Source organism: Ambystoma mexicanum, chromosome 2q (assembly GCF_040938575.1).
Source record: "Ambystoma mexicanum isolate Mex_15411 chromosome 2q, UKY_AmexF1_1, whole genome shotgun sequence".
Classification (NCBI taxonomy): domain Eukaryota; kingdom Metazoa; phylum Chordata; class Amphibia; order Caudata; family Ambystomatidae; genus Ambystoma; species Ambystoma mexicanum.
The window spans coordinates 446,205,558-446,227,366 of NC_090924.1; the positions used below are offsets into that span (position 1 = coordinate 446,205,558).

The 21,809-nt window shown below is 43.6% G+C and overlaps 1 protein-coding gene across 2 annotated transcripts in view; it reads right to left on the reverse strand.

Moving 5' to 3' along the window:
• Positions 1-21,809, reverse strand: part of SLC38A5 (solute carrier family 38 member 5) — an 825,614-nt gene that overhangs the window by 431,916 nt on the left and 371,889 nt on the right. For both annotated transcript variants that reach the window (XM_069647525.1, XM_069647526.1), the window contains one exon: positions 15,690-15,759. The gene's annotated coding sequence lies outside the window, so the exon portion shown is untranslated. The remainder of the gene's footprint in view (positions 1-15,689; positions 15,760-21,809) is intronic.

Sequence of the window (21,809 nt, forward strand, 5' to 3'; positions counted from 1 at the left end):
GCGGGGTTTTCTGTGGAGAATGGCCAAATATAAATCTTGCAAGATGAACTGAGACGGTGGGCAGGTCCCCCTTTGATGAAATCCCTGCCCGGTTTCCACGTGTGCTGTGCGGACGGAAGGCGAAGTAGTCAGTTGGAGAAGACGATAACGAAGGCCTCGAGTCGATTAACGAATGGCGAGTAGACCAAGGGAAATGGCAAATGAAAGGGATGGGATTGTGATAATTTTTGAATAACGGCAAATATTGTGTGAAGAAAAAGATAGCACCTAGAGTCCTGGCTCAAGGGAGTTTCAGAAGATGACATCTCAAACTCCAGCGGGAGTAGAGTGAAATATATAACGCGTGACCAGGTTCACGTAAGGTGATGTCTTAGACCCTGTACAGGGTATTTAAAGAGAGGCAAAAAGAAAAAAGGTGATGACAGGGTGTTTTATTGATGTGTAAAGTCGACTAGTCTGTATATTGTGTATTGAGTACAAGTATACAAGATAGATACAAATTGTGAAGAGATTGAGAAAAGTTGAGGAAATATAGTAACTATCTAGCAAAGTGGTTGGTACCAATCCAGAGGTAGGCAGAGCTAATTGAGAAATTAGAGACTTGAGCAGCGATTGATGGTGCGCGCTCATATTTGTTGTTTTAAAGGGGTTCAGAAAGTGGTGAATTAAGCAAAGGTAAAGGATAGTTCATAAAGACTGGTATGTATTGACAGTGAATTGAGACTTGTCACAATGAGAGACACAATTCTGATGCACTTATGAAAGACATTGCCAAAACACATGCCCAAGTTCAAACATTATAGTGCGGAATGGTTAACAGGCACAGCAGATAAGATGTTCATGCCGTTTCCACAAGGGGAATCGCTGTCAAAAGCGGTATTACAACACATGACCACATATTTGCACGCTGCGTACATGCGAAAGAAATTAGAGAAAAGGTTAGCTATTCTACAGCTCTGGAAAATGTACCAGGAAGAGAGAGAGGATCCACCACCTGAGGAGTGGATGCTTAGCCAGTGTTAGGAGGAAGGTGTTGAGCCTTCAGCTCCCTTTACCTGGCCTGAAGTGAAAGGCGCAAGTGCGGAAGAAGTAGGGTTGTATCCTTCAAAGGAACTGAAAGTGGTGACGGGGTGTAGTAACCTGATCTACAAACCGCCCGCTTATAGCAGTGACAATAGCCCAGAGGAGAATAAGAGAAAAGAGGAGATCTTTAAGATCATACAAGACAAAGAAGAGATGAGTGAGCGATTGAATGCATTGTCAGAAATAGAAAGGGAGATTAAGAGATAGAAATGCGAGAAGGATAAAGCTGATGAGGTAAAGCTTGTGCAGAACGAATGGATGGGAGGACAGATTACTCAAGCTAGATGGGAAAAGCATTGAGGACGTTAGGCAAAGAGAAGATAAGGACGAACAGGATAGAAAAGACAGGGAACAAGAGAAGAAGGAAGATGAGCATAAAAAAGTATTTAGTATTTATTTTAATTTATATAGCGTTTTAATCCAAGGAGGAACAATCAATTACAACAAGCACTACATGACAATTGAATCAAACCAGAAAACAGATACAATGACCAATTTACAAAGTTGAGGAGGTTAAGCGCTATTGGAAAGGAAGAATAGCGAGAGAAGGGGTAGGAGGAGTAAGTAGAGGGAGATTCAGTCAAGAAAGAGGAAGAAAAAGAAGTTAGGGGGTGAGTGGAAGAGATAGGATATGAGAGAAGTGCGGAATGAAGGGTAGGAGGTGATAGAGCGGACGGGGAGGGGAAGGCGATTCCAATGGAAAGGAGCAAGAAATTGGAAGGAGCGAAAGCGGGAGGGGGCACAGGGTGGAGGAGGAAGAGAGAGAAGGAAGATATCAGCTGAACGGAGAGAAAGAGAGGGAGTATGGAAAGTAAGAAGGGAGGATAGATAGGAAGGGGCAGGACCATAAAGGGCTTTGAAGACAAGACAGAGGAAATTAAATTTGAGCTGAGAGTGTAAAGGGAACCAGCCTAGTGAGTTAAGTGAAGAGGAGATGGAGTCGCGAAGAGAGAAGAGGCACAGGGAGCGTATGGCAGAGTGATAGATAGATTTGAGGGGGAAAGGTGAGCGGAAGGGAGTCCAAAGAGAAGAGTGGAGCAGTAGAAGAGTCTGGAGAAGATGAGGGGAAAGAGCAGGGAGCAACGAGAACAGATGAATCAAGATGAGCAAGAGAAAAAAGAAGAACGGGCAGAAGAGCAAAGAAAGTACGACAATAGGCAGAGAACAATAGAAGAGAGGGATAAAAGAGAAAGGAAGAGAGAAGAGGAAGAAGCGCGGAAACTAAGGGATAAAAGGATACAGAGACAAAGGGAAGAAGAGGAAAGAAGGGAAGGAGTGAGAAGAGAAGAGCAAAGGCAGGAGTTGGACAGGATTAGAAGGGAGGCAAGAAAGCCAAGAGAGTTAGACGAAGAATTAGAACGAAGAAGGAGACAGGGGGATCTTGATATTAGCCTTATTCATAAGGAACCAGTAGGGCCAAGCCCAGCAATATGATGGGACAGAACAGAAGAGTTCCTTTTGTTAAAGGGAGCAACGTCAGGTGCATCTAGAATAGTAGTGGAGGAAGAAAACTTTGATGTGGGAAGCGTCAGAGACAGGATCGATAAGGCCTACCAAGAATTAAAGGAAGCTAGAAAATATGGAAAATGAGGGAATGGGAATATATCCCTAACATTTCAATCATGAAGCGAAGAAGAAAATTTTTTCAGTCTCGAGCATAGAGCATTGTCCTTAAGCAGACTGAAATTAGACAAGGGTGAAGGGGATTATAGTCACACTTCTTGGGGACGAGACATGTCAGACGAGGAAAGAGAATCCTTCTTTGGGGAAGAAGGATGGAGTGCATGCACCCCCGAAGGATGCCTGCAGATAGACAAGGAAGTAAGATGGTCTGATCTAGAACAACCTAGGGATAGGACTCCAGATCCCATAGCATATAAAGAACGTCCACACGGACGATCGCATATTGAGAAGGGAGAATCACTGCCATATGTGAGCAGATTGAGGTTGTAACCGACAAGGAGGCGGACAGGAACGATCGTCCCAGCCATGAATAGGCTGACAATGGGAGCTGATCGTCGGTTGGGGTTCACGCAGTTTCCCTTATTGGAAAAAGGGGTAGAAAGGCCGTAATATATTCCATGGCCGCAGATGGATAAGGACAATTTAAGGTGCAAGCTCCCGAGCTTCACTTTGGGTGCTGGGATAAGGATATACTAGTTAGAGAACATGACAGTAGGAAATACATTGGCCATAGGGGACATAAAGGGTCTTCTGGGAGCTATTCTTGGGGAGAGAGCTGATGACATATGGAGGACAGCAGGGTATTCAAGTGTCACAGCACAAAACACAGTGCATAATGGAGCACCGTTTAATAATTGCAGAGCAGATGTATGGAGGGCTCTTAGGGTACAGTATCCCGATACATCAGATATGGGTGCAATCATGACACTTAAGATGAAGACCCTATTGCTTACATTCAGGATATTCAAGAATGATGGCAACATGAAACGCACAAGCCGTGGGGGAAAACAGTGGCATTACTTGACCACATTTTAGGTCAGGGGTTACCTGAGCCAGTACAGAGGGAAATGAAGAAACAAGTGGGCATGGAAGCAAAACCATGGGCTGAGATACAGCTGACAATAGGTCATCACTGTCAGTGTTTGCAAGAGAAAAACAAGAAGAAAGAGGAGAATAGGAAAATCGAGGAAGCCATGTTAGTTCAGAAGACATTGTCAAAATTTGCCATAGAAGGGGCAGTATTGACAAGCGGGGAAGGACTAGGAATGCAGGACGCATTAGGTACATCGCAGGCGAATAATCAATGCCCGATGGACCATGGTGGTGATGGGTTTGTGCCACGAGGCAGAGGTATCAGCTATATAGGAAGGGGTGGATTCCTAAATAATCAAGGCGGGTTTCAGAATGCACAGAATGAGAATCAGAATACCCAGGGAGGATTTAACCAAGGGGGTCTTGTCAGATGAACACCCCCAGTATGTTGGACTTGCGGGATGACAATACACATTGCGCGCATATGTGGGAGCCAGGGGAATGTATAGAATGGCCAATTCACAATAGGGAGACAGCTTATCATCCAACATATAGTACACAGACGAGGGAAGGATTTGCCCAAGATCAGACAGTGTATTCGACTTAAGCGCCGCAAGGGCAGCAGGTACAGCAACCAGACCAAGTGAAAATAAATCCACTGCAAGGGCAGTCACAACAGGCCCCCATGCAGACACAACAGTATGCAAACACAGGACAAGTGCTGACACCCAGAATAGGAGGTGTCACTGTGGTGGGAGAGAATCCTTCCACAGGAAGAGAGATGAGCCTGTAGCCACAATAGGACAACTCACAGGGTGACTATGTGTTCAGTACTATCTGCGACACCAAACCCCCAAGAGAAACCAAGGGTCAGTGTGATGATAGGAGGCAAATCTTTGTTGTTTTTTAGTGGACAATGGGGCTACTCGTTCATGCATACGAGAGGGGAAATAGCCAATGTCAGGAATTGCCATGAATGCTCAAGAGTTCTATGGAGCTACAAGTGGAGTTCCTTTTACTGATGAATTACCAGTCTCTGTAGGCGAATGTGACATGTCTGTTCCTCTGTTATATTCACGACAGACAATGGTTAACATTTTGGGAAGAGATTTGATGACAAAGCTTAACATGACGATTTCATTTACTGATCAAGGAATAGTGTGTTCCACTCGAGGAATACACTATTTAAATGTTGGTGAATTTATACTGGCGTTCACAGGGCAAGTGGCTCTGCAAGGTGTTCCAGAAGAGCCAGAGGTTTTCCTATATGGCGTGAACATTCTACTGACATGGCTACCTGGCTAAGTGGGAAAAACTGTGAGGATACCTGATGAGTTTTTGTTTAGACCACAGATACCTATGGATGAAGAGGGGGGCAGACAATCCCTATAGAGTTAGAAGCAGCCATAGTACGAAGGGAATGGATAATCAGGGTAGACCATGGAGGACAGTAATAGCGCTTGAAGAAGGGTACAGATTGAATGACATAACTAATGGTGACATGTTATGGGAAGACCGAACAGATGATGAAGTGGTGTTCTTTATGAGCATCACATTTTAGGTAAGAATAGAGAAGAGGGAGTTGCCACCGTGAATGGCAATAATGGGGCAGCGTCCAGCATTTTTTCAGGAAGACTTGGAAAAGGTGATGAGCGTTCTTTGGACTACTGGCACTTATGATGTAGAGTTGTTAAAGGGGATAGGGAAGTCAAAATAAAACTGAAGCCAGAAGCAATTTTACCTCGAGCAAGACAGTACCCATGTCGCAAGAGGCTGATGAAGGTATATTTAACACAATTTCAGCACTAATGAAACCAGGCATTTTGGTCCCATCAGAATCATTGTATAAGGCCACAGTGTATCCAATCAAAAAAAATCGAAAGGAGGGTCATGGAGATTTATACAAGATATGAGACGATTAACCAGATTTTAGAGGCAGAGTTACCTTTAGTTCCTAATGCAGCAATGATACTGTGTAGTATCCCAGTGGAAGCTCGATATTTCACGGTGATCGATTTGAAGAATGGGTTTTTCTCGATCCCCTTGCACAAAGATTCACAAGACTCGACTCTCTTTACGTTTCGCCAAACTCGACTGAAACATACCCGTTTACCCCAGGGGTAGTGTGAGTCTCCAATTAATGGAGATTCAAGGGAGTGCACCACAGGAAGAACAGGAATTATGGAAGCAAAGGGGGTGCTCTTTACCCCCACAGAAGCATTATGACGAAAGGATAGCACTGGAAAGCTGGTGATGCCAGTAGCATTATTAAAAATAGTGATTGAAGAGCTGCATTACCCCGCGCATGTAACAAGGGAGAGTCTTGCTGCAAAGACTGCGGAAGACTGGCTAATTCCGAATTTATTGGAGCATGTTGCACTATTTATAGAGAACTGCATTGTGTGTCAAAGGTTTACTGATGGGCATACACTGAGAACATTTAGAGGGTTAACACCTCGACCGAATGGTCAGTATTTACATATTGGCTATGTCGATATGCTGCAAGTATGTAATGGTTACAGGTATCTGATAGTGGTGGTGTGTCCCTTCTGTAGTTGGATCGAGGCAGGTCCGTATACACACCTTGATGCCACTTGCACAACAAAGTTTTTAGTACGAGAAGTCTTTCCAAGATGGGGTGTGTGTGAAGTGCTGAGATCTGACACTGGGCCGCATTTTGTTAAGAAAACGTGTGGTTAGTACTTAATGGGAGCCTATTAAGTTTAGTCCTATTAAGTACCAAACACAGGTTTTCTTCTGCTTATCACCCGCAATCAAACAGATAATGTGAGATACTTAACGGCCTTCTTAAACAAAGGATTGCCAAGATTAAATTGACATTGAAGAAGGGATGGCTATATTGCCTACCCTTAGCTTTATATGCCCTTCGGAATTAGCCTGGTTCAGACCATCACCTCACCCTCATGTGCTCAGTGACAGGGAGGCAGATGAGAACACCTCTTACACCTCTGTCTAGAAGTAGAAGTGATGCCCAGAGCGTAGTTAGAATGTTAGGTGATGAATTAAATATTTGACATGTATGACCTCTAGCATCTCTCTCATTTCAGATCAACTCAAGCGTCAGACGGGGTTGGTCTAAGAACACAGATGAAGACAATACAGCAACCAGATCACTCAAACTTTTAAGTTGTTTGTTGGCAATTCTGTCTTAGTGAAAAACTACACCAGAAAGTGGCACGAGACACGTTTTAACAGCCCCTTTTGCAATAAAATATAACCCCTTCAGCAGTGAAGGTCCACGACAGGTGAGCTTGGCTTAACTTAGGCAATGTGAAACATATAAAGGCGAGGCCAACCCTCCCACTGTTGCCAGTCCAGAAGCAAGACAAGAAGAAGAATTTCAGCGTGTGCAGACTTGATCGGTGACAAAGAAGGACGATAAGGCAACCAGCTGCTGATGCAGATTTGCATTTGAACTCTGATATGAATGGACACACCTTATAGATATTTTAGCAAGAGTGCAAACCCTTGCAGATAATCACAGGAATCTTTTGAAAAATAAACTTTAGAATTTGTATTTTATTGTTTTATATAGCGCCTTAATCCAAGGCGCTTTGTAGTTAACAACAAGTAACACATAAAACATGCAACAGTAGAAGCAAAACAGTAAACATGCATCAAGCCATAAAATCGGCATTTAGAACAAAGGGAGAGGAAAGGAGAGGGGTAGGGAAGGATCGAGAGGGAGAGTAATGAGTGAAGTGAGCAACAAAAGAGAGGAGATCATAGGAGAGACGGGGAAAGATAAAGATAAGGAGAACAGAGAGGATAATAGAAGGAGGGAGGGGATAGAGAGATGGGAAGGTATCAGGGAGGGGAGTGAAGAAGTTCTTTCAATGAGGAGCGGAGAGAGGAATAGGTGGGGGAGGAGCAGATAGAGAGCGGTAGGGAGTTCCAGTGTAAGGGGGCAAGAAGCTGAAAGGAGCGGAAACGAGAAGAGGTATATTGTGATGGGAACAGAAAGTAAGAAGAGATCAGCAGAATGAAGAGAGCGAGAGGGGGTATGAAGAGATTTAAAAATGAGACAAAGGAAGTGAAATTTAAGCTGGGAGTGGAAAGGAAGCCATCCTACGTAAGAGAGTGAGTTGTAAATAGAGTCATTAGAAGAGAGTAGACAGAGAGTACGTATGGCAGAGTGATAAATGGATTTGAGGGGGCCAAGATGGGAAGCGGGAAGACCGCAGAGAGAAGAACAATAGAAAAGGGGAGAGAAGATGAGGGAGGAAATTAAGAGTTTGGTAGCATGGAAGGTGAGAGAGGGACAGACTTTATGGATGTTGAAGAGATGATAGCGACATGCCCGAGCAGTGAGGGAGATATGATGAGAGAAGGAGAGGGAAGAGTCAAAATATATGCCTAGATTACGAGCATGGTTGGAGATTGGAAGATTAGAAGGGGGAAAATGGATGGATGCAGGGGGAGATGGAGAGGGTAGGGAGTTGGAAGGAAAGAACAATGCCTAAGCATCCCTAAACGTCAGTTCTTGATGAGAAATTGGAAACAAGCTCAGTATCCAGACACATTTCTTGGTTCATACCTGTTCTAAGCAGTAACCCCTATGGTTTTGACTGATAGTGATGTGAATAGGCTTGTGCTTGCTGTTTTTGTATTTATCCTTCAAGCTTATCCTGCTCTTGTCAGAAGAGAAGTTGAAATTCAAACTTTTATTACAGGATCCTAAAAAGGGCCATGTGATTAGAAGGCTTCTTATTGTTATAATAGAACAGATACTGCAATTGCAAGTGGAAAAGAATGCTCTTATGATTATAGTACAAATGAGACATGCAGAAGCTGGCACAGTTCTAGAGAATGGACAAGTGCAGCCAGTACCAGGATGGCCCGAATGGTGGATGCCAATGGTCTTGTGCATAGTATATGCCCGTACGATCACTCTTTTTGTCTTTCTGTTCCTCCTGTTTCACACTCTCTATCATATTTGTCCTGATAAAACAGCTATCCCTATGGTTCTCCCCACTATAAAAACGACTTTTGATTCACTTTGTGGGCAGTATACAAACCTTGCAAATGGGAGATATAGAAGAAATGCAGAGGAGGATAGGGAGGGGATAAACACCTATCTAGATAATGCAGCATACTTGGGTAATAACATGTGGTATGAGCACACGAGAAAGGTGGGAGAGAGAACATCCAAGAAGAGTTGTTACATCTGCGCTCGCATACCCTATGCCTTGAATACAGTACGTACTTTCCTTTCTAGAGAAGTTTCAGAACATGATGCCAGGTGACTCGCTCATTTTGCAGCATGTACGACCAGAGGACAATTCCAAGGAGTTTGGGCTACTCTACAATGGAGATCGAAATGGTTGTTTCCATTCCAGGATGATTGTATAAAGAATATACAAATGGAAAAGGAACCTGCATAGAAGAGCACAATGCTTACGTATCCCGGGACAGGACAGGAAGAGGTAGTCACTAAAGAGATGAAGAGAATGGAGACTGCCTCATAAAACAGAAATTTCTGTATCACCTGGATGCTGGGAACAAACTCAAGTCTTAGTCTATGGAAGAGTGAAATCTAAGAAGGGATGGGAAGAGGGATTGATGTCCTGTGCAGCTCATCTACTGAAGCCAGAATATGTGCAAGAGGTGCAGAGAGTGAATTATGGGTGTTTGAAGTCATGGGCCAAACATGCCAAGCTGCTGACATGGGTAGAAGATGAATTGGGTACTATGGTTGTGATCACGAATGCGACATTGTGCTTCTGGAGACATGGAAAGAAGCATGTGGGAGATAACATAGGCTGCAAAACTACAGTTGACGTTACTACAATGGGAGCAGGGACAGCCATCCTGTTGGATCGATATTGGGCTAGTGGGCCCAGGGCCTACATAATGCTGCCCAAGGACTGGGGAGGGACTTGTTCCTTGGTGCTCATCCTTGTTCCAGCATTAATAATTCCTCAGAGTGACCTGAACATTGGAGAATTTCCAAAAGTAGATGCCCATTTGAGAAGGAGAAGATCGCTTGAATTTCTAAATCAAACTAGGAGGAAGAATTACTTCTCAGCCAAGTCAATAGATGCATATGAGGCCATTCCGTATAAACACAGGTTGTTCAGTAAGACTGTTTCAATCTTCACGACAATCTTCATGCCTGGGATCCATACGATGGCCAATGCTAAATGGTTGCAAATTACCAGATGGGACCTTTTGCAGACAATCAACACCACCATATAGGGATTCAATACTATCAAGGAAGAATTAAGGGCCATACGATTGATGACCATGCAGAACAGATATGTCCTTGACATGATCACTGCAATGGAAGGAGGAGTTTGCGCCAAAATTGGGCCATCATGTTGCACATTCATAACTTCTCACAATGATGAGAATGCGACCTTCACAGAGGCTATAACATTGTTGACAAATCTGCACAACAAGATGGAAGACGAGACAGAGGACATTACAGATGCGAGTTGATTTGCATCTATATTCTCATGGATTCCACAGTGGATGGTGAACATTTTCAAGTTTCTTGGAGCAGTATTAGTGATGGTGATGTTTGGATTCTGTGTGATCAAGATAATAATTACACAGTTCAAGAAGACAGCAAAGAAAGCAGTATGGATAAAGATCATGATCGTTGTCGAATCAGGGTTTGGACCCAAGGAATTGACTAATGATGATCTTAGAAAACATATAGAGGCCAGCATCGTAGCACCTGAAGGAAAGAGGTTCCTGCATCTGAAATATCACAAGAAGTACATAGAACAATGGGTCTATTGTAATCCGAAATGGACAGTGCAGTTACATGATCTGGAGTGTGGATGAACATGTCAAATCAGCTGGGTCCCTGAAGGGAGTGATGAAGATCTGGACTCCGAAGAAGCACTTCTTTAAGAGGAGGTACCAAAATGTGGAGACTGGTGAAGATGTGGTCGATGGCTCGTCCAGAGAGGGGAGTGTAGAGGAGCAGACACGTGCCTCTGCAGGATATCCCACCCCCCTACCACCTGTATGCTGGAAGCCTGAAATTCCGCCATCCTTGACACCAGCAGTTGTGACCATTCCTTGGCGAATCTTCGAGAAAAGGTATACATTAAGAAAACCATATCAGATATTTTCCCAGAGAGATGAAAATCTGATGGAGGAGTGCCCAAAGGAATATGAAAATAGGAGAAAGAGGACCTGGTGACATCACAAAAGACGAGCGTGACGCACTGAGAGGACTGACGAAATTGAGAATCGAGTAAACTCTGAAATGCGAAGAGAAGATTGCACGTGTGAGAAGCACTGCAGAAAATGCAAGCCGTTCATTAGCTGTACAGATGCAGTAACACAAGTAGACTAAGTGATCATAGAAGCTGGCTATACATAGTCAATAGATTGCAGGCGGAGCCACCATTATATAGAAACTGGGCATCGGGTGTCACAAATTTAGTACGTTCGGACCCATGGAGAAGAAGGACCAAAAGCTGTGTCGAAGCAAAGAATTAACTGGGATCGTGGAAGAGTCTCGAAGGGCTGTCTGGCCTGGTGTCAAGGCGGAAGCAGCCAAGACTGGTTATTCTTGAAGACGGTGAACGTGTGATGCTGAATCATCCCTTGTTAAGGTGCAAAGGAAGAACACCATGTTTTATTCATTTAAGACAGTTAAATGCTGAAAATTTGACCAAATCGTGATCTCCTGTCAAGGATGGATATAGAGTTGGGCGAGGAGTTCCAGAACAGTGATAGTACGTGCTCACACTCCCCTATATTCCCAGAGGCAAGGATACTTTGCAAGGCCAAGTTCAAAGACTATCTTCATGGCAGAAGGCATGGGTGATGAGAGATGTTGGGCTAATTGGGTGGGGAGGTACAGTGAAGTCCACATCCTGGCACCAGGGGTTTGAGCTTACGTGCTGCTAGTGAGCTGAATGTTCCAGACTGGCACGAGCTTGCCAACCAATAGTAGAGGGCAATATAATGATTGGCCTTATAGTTTGAGAGCCAATGATATACTGTGTATCTAATAGTGATGAAGATGACTTGCACTAGAGGTGGGCATAAGTTGTCTACCTGACAGTAGATACCCAATCATAACCCAAACCCTTATAGAAAGTATACTTGGATGTTCCCCTTGAGTGTAGCAATATCCCTCAGGTTTTTGTTATTTGCCACGTAGTATGACTCCACGTAGGACAGATTTTCACTATATAACTGATTTTTTGTAAAATGCATTGAGAACTTGTGCGATGTCCATTGATGTCCGTTGTAACTCCCTGTTTTAGACAGTTGATATTAAAACAGAAAAACTTTTCCATCTTCCTGAGTCAGTTTGATTATTTGGTGTAAGAGTTACTCTACTTCCCATCCACTGCATGCACGCTACCCAAAGGGCCTTACGTTCATCTCATTTTTTTGTGCCTCCCCATCTTTCTTGCTTTCCTTCATTTTGCTATTTCTTTTGTTCTTCCTTATTGTCCTTAATTTTCTTTATTTCTTTCTGTGCCTTCCGCCCTATTTTCTCTTTTGTTCTTTCCATCCATCTTTCCTTTGCCCCATCTTTCCTTATCTCTCTTGTTGTTTATTTCAACTGAAGCTCCACCACTTCTCTTTCAGCTGTTATTCTCTGTGCAATCGTCTAACAGATGATGCATTCGAAGTCAGACATCTTTGTCAACGGTCTTCCCAAAACCTAAGACCAACCTTACTGCCTTTCACTAAGTGCAATGTTCAGAGCAGTAACGTGCAAGCAATTTCTACTACTGGCAGCAAAGTCTTTGCACCAGAAAAGCAGAACAGCAGAAAACCTTACCTGTGAAGTGAGCCTACTGCAGAGGGCAACAGTTCACACTACCAAACATCTTTTGATTTATGGTATGCCTCTTTTATTAGTTATCCCCTGCCCTTATTCTTGCTCTCATTTATGCAAGAAAGAACATTGAGTTTATGGCCTGTGTTGTGAAATTGGTCCTGTTACATCAACTTGTGCAGCCAGAGTTATTTTTTTACGACATCGTTTTGAGAGCCTTCAATGGCAACGGAGGAGGGTCTTTGAATAAAGTGCTCTGGTATGAACTTAATTCATAAGCTCCTTAAATATGCAGCCAAAGCAACTGACAGGAGAATTTTGAATTGTTTGTTCTAATCCTTCCCACAGTGGCATTTACGAACGTGGTTTCCATTAACAGTGGCTGATGGTATATAATGGTTTAGTCGAGTCCATACCCTACCACAACAAAACAGGGGGAACACATGGCCATCAGAGCCTGAATTCAAAAAGGAACAACACCTTTATGGAAAGGTTTTGATAGAGTGTGACATGTTGCACATTAGCCTTCCTTCAGCTGAAAGTCATCAGTTTATTTCCGGTTCAAAGAGCGCAAGCACTTTACTATCAGTCATAGGCCGGCCTCATATGTGCATACTCTAGTATTGCTAAAGGCAAAGAACTAAGGTTGGTCCTATTTGTAAGGTTGGTCCTATTTTTAAGAAAATGTATCTACTCTAGGAGTGATACTCTAAGGCAAATTGATTTGGTCAATATAATTCAGAAGTGTGTGCAGTCGAAGCCACAATATCAATGAATATAGAAGGTAAAAATATAGGCATTCTGTGTAAAAATAGAAGGCAACATTTATTTTAAAAAATGTAATTGTTTGGCATTTCATTGATTGCACTCCAAGTGCTGCAAAGTTCATTGAGCATTTCAATCACATTGCTTTTCTAATTCATCATCCTCCACCTAATAATAGAGATTAGCACGACTGGAAGAAAGTTGAATGTGGTGGAGATTGGTTTATCAGTTAAAAAAGTAAAGAAAGCAGGAACGAAAAAGCAATGAAAGACTGTAAGGGAAAGAAAAAAGAAGGCAGAACAAAAAAAGAAACCTGTTAGGAAGAAGATGCTAAAGAAATAGAAAGAGATTAAAGAAAAATAAGCCTGTCAGAAAGAAAAGAGGGTGAGAAAAAAAGCAGGAGAGGTGTAATAAAAGAGAGGGTTAGACAAAGGAATGATGGAGAAAAGGGAGAACCAATGAGAGAAATAGCAAAGGAAAAAAGAAAGAGTGAAAGAAAGACAATGAAAAGAGGAAGAGGAAAAGATAAAAAGAAAGACTGAAAGAGAAAGTAAAGAAGGAAAGTGGAAAGAATGATAGAAAGATGAACTAAAGGAAAGAAAAATACAGGAACGATGAAAAAACAAAAGGAAAGAATTACAGAAAGAGGAAAGTAATACAAAGAAGCAAGAGACAAGGAAAATAATAAGAATGGAAGGACATGGAAAGAGGTATATAATCTGCACCCGTTCAACAGCTGGCTTGCTATCGCCTCTGATAACTCCTCATGTAAAGGCATCCTACTCAGGGACTGCCATGTGTACTGGTAGCAGCGTCTCCCAAACCTTCAAATAAATCCTAATACAAACAGGGTCCCATTCACTGAGACGTGCTGGCTATGCAGCACACCACGGTGCTCTAAGCCATCCTTGTCAACTACCAGGGACTTCCGATGGACTTTGCTGGAAAAGCAATCAGTGAAGACCCTTCAGCCTGGGGGGAAGCAGGACCCCTTCCATAAGGCCTGATAATCCTAGCAGCAAATTGCAAAACTCAAGGGCCCGATTCGTGGAATTTTGTGCACGGTTCAAAGTGACCTTGCACTGCCCACATAAACCCTGAATCATAGAACTGTGCAAAGTGTATTTCTGCAGTGCAAAGTCATGTTGTAGTGCAAAAATGATATTGCACTGTAAAAACGAGTTCCATGAATCGGGGTCTGTGTCAGCAGTGCAAAGTCACTTTTCAGCAGTGCAGCGTCACTTTGAACCGTGCAAATAATTAATTCCATGAATCGGGCCCTTAGTCTTAAAATTCTTCAGAATCAAGTGGCTCGTGAATGCTCCACTCACACTACACCAATATATGCAAACTACATTTGTTTCATGTCCACTAAAAAACACTTTTAAAATAGCTTCTATGACCCGCAAATGTGTGTTTTATCTGTTGCTCCCTTTCTAGTGTATTTCTAATTCCGTCTCTTTCTTTCGCTTTCTCGTTTAATCTCTCATTTTCTTTTTCAGTTTCCATCTTTCGGTCCCCCATTCCTTTACCTGTCTCTTTACTTTGCCTTTTTTTCTTTCTTTCGCAGCCTTTATTCCTTCAGTTTTTTCTGACTCTTCATCTGTCTCTTTTCTTCTTTTTGCTATTGCTTTCGTTGTTCCTTACTGTCCTTGCTTCTCTTTATTCATGTCTGTGTCTTCCTTCCTGTTTCCTCTTTAGCTCTTTCCTTTACCTCATCTTTCCTTATCTCTCTTGTTCCTTTTTTCATTTATCACCTGATAAACAACACAAGCTGCACCACCACTTTTAACTCTTTCAGGTCTTATGGCCTTGCAGCTGTCTAGCGAATGATGCATTTGAAGTCTGAAACCGTTGCCAATGATTCGTCCAAAAACTAAGACCAGCATTATTTCCTTTCACTAAGAATTATGCTCAGTGCATTAATGTGCAAGCTCTTTCTAAAACTGGCATTAAAATCTTTGCACTTCCCCAACCCTGAAAAGCAGAACAGCTGGACGTTTTACATATGAAGTGATCACCACATAATTTCCTAAAGTGGCTTGTTTCTTGGTACACCCCCAAGAGTACTCTGGAGCCAGACCAGCCAACTCCCGCTTAATAGTACCTCTTTTCAACCTAAAAAACACAGGTGGTCGCTCATTTTCTCTTCAAAGTGCTATGATTTGGAAGAGCCTGCCACTAGCCTTAAGGCTTCTCTCAAACTTTGCCTTGTTCGAGAGGCATCTGGTAACGCATCTTTCCCAAAAACGCTTTCTTTGTTCATTACTCTGCATTACAGTAACCAGCAAGTATGCGTCGCTTTAATGCCCCTGGGCCCCCACCGCTCTGTACATACAAATAAACATAACATAACTTTAGTATTGTGCTTGGGTTGAATGTAGACGTATGCGATGTAAGATGGAATGTTATGGTGTGAGGGAATGCTTGTGGTGAGGGTTCTAAGCCTAGGTAGTTGGAGAGCCCCTGCCTGGGTGATGGTAGCCAGTGTCTGTTCCTAGTATCTCTTTATACTAAGCTAACCTAATGTAACCTTATTATATATAATAAAGTAACTGGACCTTACCTGCAAGCCTAAGGAAGTCACTTTGTTTCACTGGCGACGAGGATGGCCTTCATCAAGACAAGAAACGGACCTGCGTAACAAAGAAAAAGAAGACTTAGGTTACCAGCCTGTTGCGGGGGATGCAGAACAGAAGAGAGACGAACCACTGCCCCCCAGAAGTAAGTCCCATCACCCAGGGCAATGTAGAGTGGAGGTTGCTGAAGTACCAGGGACAGAGAAGCAATGTTCCCAGCACAAGTTCCAGTGACCAGCTTAGGGTCCAGGGAAGAAGAAAACCCAGGGAAAAGTAGAAATGGGAGATGCATGTAGCAAGAAGTGGCTACAAGAACCAGAACTTTGCCACTGTGCTTAAGAAGGACTAACCATGTTAACCTGGGCAAGCAAAGCGGTATCCACCCATTATGTGCAGAGAAGAGATCAGTTTGCAATGACAAGTAGTTGGTCCCCAGACCAAGACTTTGCTGGTGGCAGCAGACTGGAAATGGGCTTCAGGCAACGTATTGCTGGAAATGGGCAGAAGAGGGGCTATGTAAATTAGCCTACTAGGGGGTACCCAGAGTGAGGGTACCTGGGGGATGCTGCTGTTGTCATGAAAGATTTTGCTAACAGTTTTTGCGAGCCCCAAGTGGTTAATGCGGCTCCCATCAGGTGCAGAGCGACCGTTGGAAGCACGGAGCTCCGTAGACCCTGGTGTGCAGCGGCCTAGTGATGACGCAATAGTGCCGGTGGAGGAGGTAGTGAAGGGCCAGAAGACTGGTCTCTATATTGTGTAGCGGACGCTGTATCCAGTAGGTCTGAAGAAAGGGCCTTACAGCATGCTGTTTGCGCCAGTGAGAAGGTCTGTGTAAAGGACCTTGTGGCATACTTTCAATGTATGCAGTCCTGGCATCACATCAGGCAGAGGAGTTTGTTTCGATCTGTTTGATTTATCAATCCAGGAGTGCTCTTCCACAGAAAAGGGGCGTGGCATTGATGGTGTATGAAGGCAGCGACCGCAACCTTGGTAAGTGGTAGCGGTCTGCCGGGATGTTGCCTTAGCGCGTGAGTAAATCTGTATAATTGGAAACGGAAGCAAAGTTCCGTTTAAAAAAGGGATGGTGGCAAGATGCTCCTGTCACACTGATGGAGTAGAAGGCCGAAGTGAGGTATGTAAGGTACTGTCTGCGCAACGGCACATTACAGTAAGATGTTGACGTTTCTGTTAGATGTAAGAGTAGTTTTGTCCACGACATGTGCTTGTTTACTGGATAACTTGTGCAGGAAATGCAGTTTTAGTATAATATTGAGGAAGTACGGAAAGCACTGTGTGCAGCACCGGTCAGTATCCTTTGAATTCTTTTTTTATGCACGTGTTATGCACTTGGTAGTGTGACATCTATATTGTCACATTGTTACCAAAGAACAAGTACCTTATTGGTGAATGGATTTTCATGACCAAGTGTAAATGTTTATTAAGAGTTGTTGATATTTTAATAACATGTGGCCACAGTGAACGGAGAAAGTGAGCGAGTGTGCCATTTTAACCTCTTTGAGGAATTGCAGGTCAGAGCTGTTTGCAGCTATGGACTTTTAGGTCTTAAAGAAGTTGTCTATATCAAAGGTATGAAAGTTGATGTGTGAGATTTGATGTTATGTATGGTACAAGATATAATGTTTTTTTGAGGAATTGCAGCTATAGAAGTTGTTATACAACTACGGACTCTTAGCAGTAATAATTTAAATGTATGTTCCATGATAGGTAGAGATTATCATTTAACATGGATGGAAAATTGTTAGATGTTGAATATTTCTGTGTCTAGTATTGACATGGTAAATGGTGGAGTGAGGTTGTATAGATAGGGGGGGGTGTGAGCCTTCCACTGAGTAAGAGTGGTTGTGAGTTGTTTTTCCAACCAGAGTAGATAGGGGGGTTGTATGCCTTCTGCACCGTGAGAGTGGTTGTGAATTGTGTTCCAACCAGTGTAGATTGGGGGGTCTTATGCCTTCACTGTAAGAGGGTATTTGCGAATTGTGTTGTGTACCAACCAGAGTAGCTAGCGGTGTGTAATTGCACTCAGCTGAAGCGTGTGCGCTTGTGGTGCATCCAGCCTCAGTATGAAGGGGGAAATCGCCCTCCATGACAATTATGTGTCAGCCAGAATAGATAGGGGGATTCCGTAAAAATTGAGTGATTTTTCTTTGTTGCATCAACCTGGGTAGATAGGGGTGTGTTTGCATTCCGCGATATGTGTGCGTCAGTGGCATGGGTCAATCCAGCCATATATGAGTTGCTGTTAAGTAATATCAGCAAGAGTAGAAAGGGGAGGATGTATTCCGTGTTACGGATTCAGAGTTGAAAAGCAGGATGGACACCTTCAGTTTCATTTCATACAGATTTACTTGCAGGCTTATGCAACGTCCATCCTCGTCGCCAATGAAACAAAGTGACCTCCTTAGGCTCATAGGTATGTTCCAGCTGCTTTATTACATATACTTAAGTTACACAGAGTTAGCTCAGCATGAACAGATACTAGGAACAGACACTGGCTCCCATCACCCAGGCAGGGGCTCTCCAACTGCCTCTACTTACAACCCTAATCACAAGCATTCCCTCACTCACACCATAACATTCCATTTAACATCATATGCTTCTGCATTCATCTCCAAGCACAATACAACACATCTCCCTTTCTTCCAGATATCATCACATACAAACAAAGCACACCATAACACATCTCCCATTCCTTAGGCTCGCAGGTAAGTTTCAGTTACTTTATTATATATACTCAGGTTACATTAGGTTAGCTTAGTATAAATAGATACTAGGAACAGACACTGGCTCCCATCACCCAGGAAGGGGCTCCCCAACTACCTAGGCTTAGAACCCTCACCACAAGCATTCCCTCACTCACACCATAACATTCTGTCTTACATCACATACTTCTACATTCACCCCAAGCACAATACAACACATCTCACTTTCTTCTAGATATCAACACATACCAACAAAGCACATCACAACACTAACATAAAAAGGCGTTTGTTAGTGGAGGCAGTACTAAGCAGGGTCCATCGAGTACTTAACCGTGCATGTGTCTAGTTTGGAGAGCATTGTGGTCAGAATGAGGGACACCCAGAATAAGAGTCAATCTTTGTCCATGTTTAACATCTAAATAGGAAGTGTTTCTCTATGTGTTCAATCAGATGGCAATTAAAGGAAACTTGACCAAATACCAGCTTCACATGTCTACACCCATTTGTATTTTGTATAGTTATATAGCGTGCCTGGCCCAAAGGCATCTGGGTGCATTTCTTACAAGTTACAGAAGCATGAAGTACAACAGAAATAAAGCAACATACATTACAAAAATGTACAAGATAATTACAAGATGATTACAAAATATTTACAAGGTGTTAGAAGACACAGCAAGGCCTAGCCAGACCAAGCAGAGAAAAAACAGTGTAAACTCAAGGTGTGAGGGGTGGCAAGTGGCGGCTTTCTGAGAGCCACACTTTGGCTATTCTCTTGAAGGAATGGAAGGAGGATTCAGATCTGAGTGGGTGGGGTAGTGAATTCCACAGTTTGGTGGCGAGGACCGGGAAATGAACACCCCCAGCTTTCTGAATCTTGAACCTTGGTAGTGAAAGACAGTTGGCATGAGCTGCTCTAAGTGGGCGAATTGAAGTGTGGGGTGTGAAACGGTTTGCCAAGTATTTTGGAGCCTGGTTGGCCCAGCATTTGTGCGTGATCGCTAGAGTTTTAATTGACATTCTTTTAGAGACCGAGAGCCAGTGAAGACTATGTCTGGTGTCAGAGATATGCTGGTTCCTTGGGATATTTAATGAGGCCCTAATAGCGTTGTTTTGAGTTACCTGCAGTGCTTTAAGTGGGCCGGGGCCTGTCGGGCTGAGCTCCAAAAAGTAGGGCTGAGCCGGGGCCCCCACCACCCCATGGCAGGACGCATTATCCCGCCGTGGCCGCAGCCGCAACGGGAGATGCGCCCGCCACTTTAACGTCAGGCACGCTGACAGAAGTGCCAGCCAGGCACAGCGTTTCTGTGACTGGCTGGCACTTCAGTCAGTCACTAACTTTCTATGATGACCCCTCATCTGAGGGGCCATCAGAGGAAGCTAGAGTCCCTTAGTTTTCCCTCGCCAGGTCACTGACCCTCAGCGAACCCGCGGGCTCCATGATCTAATATGCAGATTAGATCACGGAGCCCGCGGGTTCGCAGAGGGTGAAAGACGCCTCGGGCTCTGTGATCTATCTGCTCTCAGCAGAGATCACTGAGCCTGAGGCGCCTTTCTCCTTTGGCAAAGCTTTATAAAAGATGCCTTCAACTGTGTACGTTTAAGCCATCTTTTATAAACGTAGAAATATGTCTATGTTTATAACAGACTGCTTGAATCGTACACAATTGTTGACAGACAAAGCCACCTTGGGTTTTGTCCGTCCTCAACGCTTTATAAAAGATGCGTACGTTTCAAGCCGTTTTTTATAAACATAGACATATGTTACAAATGTCTATGTTTATAAAAGGCAGCTTGAAAAGTACACAAACCATAGTAAGGTAAGCACACAAGTGTGCGCAACTTACTATGGTGTGTGCACTTACAAGCCACCTTTTATAAACATAGAAATATGTAACATTGCTATTTATATAAAACGCGGCTTGAAAAATCACAAACCATAGTAGTACGCAAATATATAAATGCTCAAATACATTTATATATTTGTTTGCGCACCTTACTATGATTTGTGCACTTTTAGGCCACACCCACATTGGAAGCCATGCCCCCAAACGAGGGCCCCCCTCAATTTCTTACCCCACTTAAAGCACTGGTTACCTGTAACTTACTAATGTTCCGTTGACTGGTTACAAGATAGAGGGCATTACAATAGTTGATTTTCGACATGAGGGTTCTGCAAGGATGGTACAGTTAGCTGAGGTAAGAAAGGGTCGGCATGCTGTGATAAGTTTACAGGTGTAGGCTCAAGAGGAGATGACGGCATTGGTTTGTCTTGTAAGAGATAACTCAGAAGCTATGCACAGGCTGCAGACCAAGCAGCAATGGCTGGTTGTGATTCAATGCTGTGCCTGCGAAACAGAATGCCTGAGATATCCCGCCCCATTATAAACTCGAGCTTAAAACCTGGATCACATATCAAGTGGTCTCGTAGATAAGGGTGAGCAAACGGACTAAAATTCCACCTGCAGAAAAACTGCACTTCCTTTGGAGCTAAATTGCCCATTGTAGATGTTTCTTGCAGAAATGTTACATTTCCTGAAATGTCTCAATTTTTCTGTAAAACACAAAATGGGGCTAATGTTCAAAAAAACTAACTTTGAAACTGGCGAATCGGACAGTAATGTTACACTGGTGAGCGAATGTAGAGGCTGACTGCCAACTTCGCTTCACTAACAGTAATTTTGACCCACCCATATCCATGTTAGCAGCTGTGCAGACACCCACTCTTCATCTCCACCCACACAAGCATCTTTCGGCCAACACAGGCAAGAGAGACTAGCGCCTAATTCATGGACTTTTTAGCGCAGTGCAAAGTGACTTTGCACTGCCAACAAACACCCTGATTCACAGAGCGGTGCAAAGTGTATTTTGCACTGCAAAAATACACTTTGCACCGCCCATGTGAATCGCCGTGTTTGTTGTGGACCGCACTAAAGATTGCATGAATCAGACGCTATACCTTTTAGAGCAAGACGCTCCTGGAGATCCACGTGGGAAACGATGTTGCTTTTTATGGAAACAAAAGGGTAGAAGGAACCTGACGTAATGTGAACCATAGGAAACAAAGGAATACAACCAGTCCATGGTCACCGGGCTGACCCAGGCACTGAGCGGAAGCATTCCAAAAAATGTCAACATCAACAATGGCGAAGACAGAGCCCAAGGAGGAAGCAGTGCGCCTACAGGAGGCGGCCGCAGCAACTCCATCCTATGTGAACTACAAGGGCATATGCAGAGTACATCCCTGAAGTGCTTGCACCCACCCCTTTGGGTGTATAAGCGAGTGTGCCACCAGTCGGACTTGCCAAGTGCGCCGCTGAGGGCACATGCATCTTGTGAGATGCAGAAATGGAGGGTCAGGGAGTGGCTGTAGGAATGCTGGAACAAAGT